Source organism: Epinephelus moara, chromosome 17 (assembly GCF_006386435.1).
Source record: "Epinephelus moara isolate mb chromosome 17, YSFRI_EMoa_1.0, whole genome shotgun sequence".
Lineage (NCBI taxonomy): Eukaryota > Metazoa > Chordata > Actinopteri > Perciformes > Serranidae > Epinephelus > Epinephelus moara.
In genome coordinates, this window is record NC_065522.1 from 29,039,211 (window position 1) to 29,045,517 (window position 6,307).

Sequence of the window (6,307 nt, forward strand, 5' to 3'; positions counted from 1 at the left end):
ATGTTTGATATGATTTGGAGAGAGAGGGGTGGAGCATTGAAACAGGAAGTAAAAACTGACAGGGACTGTGCCACCATTCTCTGCTGCGTGTGACACTGACTATGACCTGGAACATCTAGATAATATATTTTGGATTCATAAGGTAACGAGGAGAAAACGTCAGTGAGGTTTATTCACTGTAAGCAGCAGTTTCTGATCCCATGTGTTTCCCTGTGAGAAGTCAGACAAGCTGTTTGCTGTGTGCTGTTTGTAGTCCGTAGGTTTTACTGTTGGCATAGACACGTTTCCAGTAATGGCCGTCTAAAAAACCCTCAACAAATAATACTTATAATTATCATAAATGTCTTTTATTATTTGTCTCATGTCTTGTCACAATGTCCACATTCTGACGAAGAACAGGAAGTCGCCATCTTAAATACCCATGATGCCGACGATGCATGACAAACGTCCACTTGGACTCAATAATTAATGAATTAGAATTAGTTCGTCAAAGGTCAAAGGTCACTGTGACCTTACAAAACATATTTTTGGCCATAACTAAAAAAAATCACAAGATAATTATGACAAAATTTCACACGAATGTCCGACAGGATAAAATGATGATTTTTATATAGTTCCAAAAGGTCAAAGGTCATGCCAGTGTAATGCAATCTGGGCAGTTAAGAAAACTCTCCCAGCAGTCCAGGCTACCCTGCGTGACATCATCAGTCAGTCAAGCCCGCACCGGAGGATGGAGGCAAGAGCTATCAGTGCAGTCACTGATGAGAAGTTTGTTTTGCATCTCATTCTGTTCCAGGATGTTTTCACAACAACCAAGTTCATATCGAATCAGTTGCAGTTCACCAATTTTGATCTGGTAGCAGCAGATGATCTGGCCCAGTCTGTAATCACTGCACTCTCAGAAAAGCGCACAGAGGACACATGGAAAGAAATCTGAAAGCAAGCATAAGGCCTGTGTGGAAAGACAGGAATTGCAACACAGACGCCACCACGTGAGAGAAGACCGTCCCAAACAGCTCCACACCTGGAGGATTTTATTGTGGAGGCCCCGTTAGAAAGAGCACGCGTAGACGGCATGGACGACCTGAAAACGCACTCTTTCTATCCTGTTATAGACAGGTTGTTAATGGAGATGAGACGGCGCTTTTCAACAGATACAAATGATGTACTGAGAGGTGTGCCAGCCCTGTGTCCCAAACACACATCTCTCTGGACAAAACACGCATACTGCCCATGGCCCGTCATTATGGAATAAGTGAGGAGAACTTGTCTGCAGAGCTCCAGTTTGTTTGTGCCACAATAGGACGTATTGTATCTGTAGATGCATTATTAGTGTTGGGGCAGGAAGTGCGTTTGGCTTTAAACATGGGAACATCAGTGTCAGTAACAGGGCCTGTGTTCTTTGAATCCATTTAACCTGAATCTAAGATCCACTTTCAGGCCAAAAACAATGATCCCACTGTTGGGCACAGAAGACAGCCCTTTAGACAGGAGGGATAATTCTTCTTTTTTTTTTACATGATTCCTTAGAGGAAATATTAATGACCATGTCCTTGAGTTGCTGCGTGTCCACGGCCGGTGTCCGCTATTTGGATGCGCGTCTCCCCCGTCTGCATTTCTTCGTCTTCTTCTGTCTGCTTTCCTGTGCTTGTATAAAAAAGAGGGATTGCTCGGTGGGATTTCAGAGTCCAATGTGAAGTCACTCTCCACAGAGGAGTCGTTGTGGTTGACCTGTTCTCTCCGATAGTTGGGCGTGTGTCGGTGCGTATTCCTGGTCCTCGGCGCACCCGTGCGTAATAGTGTAGTTTCAGATGTCTGGGATGAACACACACGTTTCTTGAACTCCCAATGGTAAATCTCGCTTCTCAAGTAATCCTGCGTGTCGCGTTTGTCCTTTTTCAGTTTGATGCTGAGTAGCTTCTCTTCGTATTTGCACACAGTGTCCTTTATGGAGCGCTCAATGGAAGGAAGAGTGGACGTGTTTCATAATCTCAGCCTTCACTGTGCTTGCTTCCATCGACACCTGATCGATAATGAGTAACATTAAATGGAGGAAGTCTTTATTGAAAAGCTCTCCTCATCATTTAATAAAGTTCTCATCTGATCTCCCTGTTGTTGGCTGATGCGTAAACCCCGAGGGACTTTCTTGTCTCAGTCCCAGTATTGGCTCAAAGTTGAGCCATGCATAAAGAGGCGTGTCTCTTTGCAGTCTCTCCAACGTTGCTTCTGCGTCTTCGGAAGCCTCAGCGCCTTCCATACGGACAGCAGGGAACAAAATCCCTTTGGCATCTTCACAGGAGACTCAGACGTCGCTGCGCAGTTATCTGTCAGTGTTGATCTCTTGAAAAGAGCTCGTGGTAAAGCGTGAGAAAAAAAGGAATACTTGGCACATCTGTTTCCAAACAGGTGCGTAGGAGAGGGACGAGAAGAATACAACTTGTAGAAAAGACTCCCGCTCACTGTCTCACTTGCAAAAATAATGATTTCAATGCTGCAACGTTTCGGTGACTAGACCTTCATCAGGCGAACAGTTGTGTAACAAAGAGAAGCCATCTTAAGTAGGAGTGGCTGTGAGTTTGACATTAGTCACATGACCCACGTGCAGTGGAAAGGCTAAATACCAAACATCAATTAGTGTAACAATCAACATTATACATAGAAAAAGAGGAATAAAGAAGTCAAATTAAAAACTGCTCAGTGACAATCTTAAACATAGCCCAACAAGTTGACATTAGATAGGTACGTTCTTGAGAATAAATGCTTAAGTCCTTATGTTAACTTGCATTCTCTAAAAATATACATATCCAAATCTGGAAGGTACATTAAAAAACGAACCTGTATGGGTTGTTTACATCAAGAATAAGCATCAACACAAAATAGGATACTTGATAATAAATGCAACAAGGCCTCCACAATGTCACAGAGTAAAGATGACATCAGACAATAGTCACATTACACTCCGCCCTACCAAGGCTGTATCCTATAAACTACTACTACTACTACTTTACTTGAGTATTTCCATTTTCTGATACTTCATAGGCCACTTTTTACTCCACTACATCTCAGAGGGAAATATTGGACTTTTTACTCCACTATATTTATTTGATAACTTCAGTTATTTTGTAGATTATTAATACAAAATACCATCAACTAATAAATGATGTTATTATAGATTAAACTACGCAGCAGTTTATAAAGTCATTAAAATGAACTCCATCTTTACCAGCTGCAACATTAAAGTGATGAACACATGAATGCATCAATAATTATAATCCATAATATAAATGGAGCATTCTGCATAATGAGCACTTTAACTTTTGCTACTTTAAGTGTATTTTGATGCTGATACTTTTGTACTTTTACTCTAGTAACATTTTGAATAAAGAACCAGTAATGGAGTATTTTTATAGTGTGGATATACTATTTTCACTTACAGTAAAAGATGTGAATACTGTGAGCACTGGAAATATGGAACAGTATTCTGATGATTTAATGCTAAAATGTGGGTGCACCGTCATGAAACCAAAAAATATAAAGTTCTTCCTTTTGGATTGGAACGTCAATTAATGTTTAAGGAGCATCAAATTATCTCCATCTACTGGTGACTAAAAGTAACTACAACAACACTGTGTTTAAAACACACAATAACAACAAAGTACAACAGTTGACAAAAGTCCTTTTGTAGCATTTATTTAAATCACCTCACTATTATACAGTATATACACACTCACACACAGACTCACACAGACACACACAGAAACACAGACTCACACAGACACACACAGACTCACACAGAATCACACACAAACTGATGCTGGTGCTGCTTCAACGTCTCTGGATCATCTGGGGGGTATTCCATCAAGCAGGCTAAAGGCAAATCCAGGCTTAAATGGCCAAGTCTGGCTAATGTGAGCCAGAGTTCTGTTCCATCAAAGTGGCTAAGATTAGCCTCACATCAGTAACCATGGAAACCATGGTTCTGGCTAAGCCTGATACATCGAGCTAAACTCCGGTTTCCGTTCCATCAAACTGAGCCACAACTCCGTTCCATCAAGGCGGTTAACCTGAATCCCAGCCTAGTAACCATGGTAACTTATGCTGCCGGGCAATCCTGGTCTGGAGCAGGATTAAGGTGAGGATTATCTCCATCTATGATCAAAAAATGTTCAATAGACAAGAACAGACACCTAAAAGACAGTTCTGCCAGTGCTTTACACACTCACGACTGTCATGTAATGATAAAATAATATGTAGATCATAAAATATATAACATAATTAATAAAAAAAACATTAACTATTAAAAAACAAATTAAAATGTAATAAAAATAAGATAATTTAAAAACAGCCTGACAACAGTAAAGCCAAAATCAATTTAATAAAAACAAAACTATAATAAAATGAAACTGAAGCATTAAAAAAAGATTGTACATGAGTATGTGATTGCCCTCCCATCCCCACCCCACTGTGTTTCCAATTGGCTAGCAAATTCACAGCTAGTTAAGGTCAGCTGACGACGGCCAGAGAAGGAGAGGGACACACCCAGAGAGACACAGAGACAGAGCAAGAGAGAGTAAATCAGGAAATAATGGCATGCCCCTTCATCGAAGATCCTGTTGATGAGGAGGCCCACATTGTTCAGTGGGCCTTCCAACCACCACCAGCCCCAAGGGTCTTCCAGGACAGGACCAACCCATTGATACAGACAGACTCCTATCAGTAGGAGAGGTACCGGTTCAGCAGAGCATAGTGTATCTATGCAGTTTGCTGGAACCACACATTATAAAGGTCACAGGCCGCAGCCAGTCTCTGACCACTGTGCAGTCAGTCTGTGTTGCACTGAGGTTCTTTGCTAGCGGTACATTCCTGGATAGTGTTGGTGATGCTGAGAGGCTAAGTAAGGCAGCTGTTTGCAGAGAGGTAAAAAGGGTGTATTTTCTATTCATTTTGATTATTTCTAGCATCACCATACATCATGCATAGGGCTTGATTTGTTCACATTAACATATGGTTATCTTTTATATTTATGAATTAACCATGACACAAAGCAACCACATTAAAATGGGACACACATTATTGTGGTTTGTCTGTTCCTCATCCTATAGCACACTCCATTAATTTAAGGGGATTTTCCTTATTTTGATATAATAAAGGATAGAGCTTACAACTGACTCCCAAATGATGAGAAATAGATAATTGATTCACTATCACCTGCATTCACTTAATAGTTTTCCTCATCTCCACTGAATTGATGGATTTGCTAAATGGAATTTTCTACAATCAGTAGATGAATGTCATGTGATTATTTCCTATAAACTGTTCATTTCTGAAATGTCATAATCTACAATCAATTATGTGATAAATGTGATGATTGACATAAAATAGTTTGATTAAATGCATCATCTGAAATGTACATAGGAATCAGTAGATAAATGTGATAAATAGTCTATCACTAATATTAATTTACACATTTGGTGAATTTCATCAGGCAGACTTGAACTGTTACATTTAATATGTGTTCTTATCTACATATATTTTGTCCCTTTGATGCAGGATTTATAGAACATGATATTATGCTGAAATGCTGAATTTTCTTTGTCACTTAAGCTTTTAGCCTGTCGGCAATATTCCGCCACGCCACCTCCTTTGCTTTATTAATTGCTGCAGTATTGCCTTTTTCGTAATTATGTCCTTATAGTCCTCATACACTTCCATAAGGAGAGTTTGCTCCACTGCAGAAAAAGCCTCCACTCACTCCTTTCCTTTGCTTTTTGACATTTTGCAACATTTTCGGCACTCAACGAGTGTGGGCTTTTTATTTTCCCTGGGCGCGTGCATGACCTGAGGCTTAACAGGTGAGGCTTGAATTAGCGTCAGTTGGAGCCAGCTGATTTCACTTGATGGAACGGGTTGGCCCTAGATTTGGAGCTGGCGTTTAGTCAGACTTCAAGATTACACCTTAGTCTGGATATTCTTAGCTACGTTGATGGAATACCCCCTGGACACAGCTGATCCTCTCAACACATCCACCGTCTTGTTTACCACATCGAAGTTGACTTCCATCTGATGAGAGAAGAAGACAAGAGAAGTTATAAACCAGCTGTCAGTCAGTGATGCAGCATATCCAGTATAAAGACCAGTAGGGACTTCCTGTTCAGAGCAGAGTGGAGCGGCTGTGTAGCGTAGTCGGCTTCCTTCCAGCTCTCATGTTAACGTGTTGGAGTGAACACACTGAGCTGGAAGCTCACAGACCTGCAGAGACTTTGGGCATCAAGTCTGTTTACTCTGCAGATTTTACTCAAGTACACAG

At 40.7% G+C, this 6,307-nt stretch overlaps 1 pseudogene; it reads right to left on the reverse strand.

Moving 5' to 3' along the window:
- LOC126403734 (NACHT, LRR and PYD domains-containing protein 14-like) overlaps window positions 1-6,307 on the reverse strand; it is a 152,391-nt pseudogene that overhangs the window by 24,585 nt on the left and 121,499 nt on the right.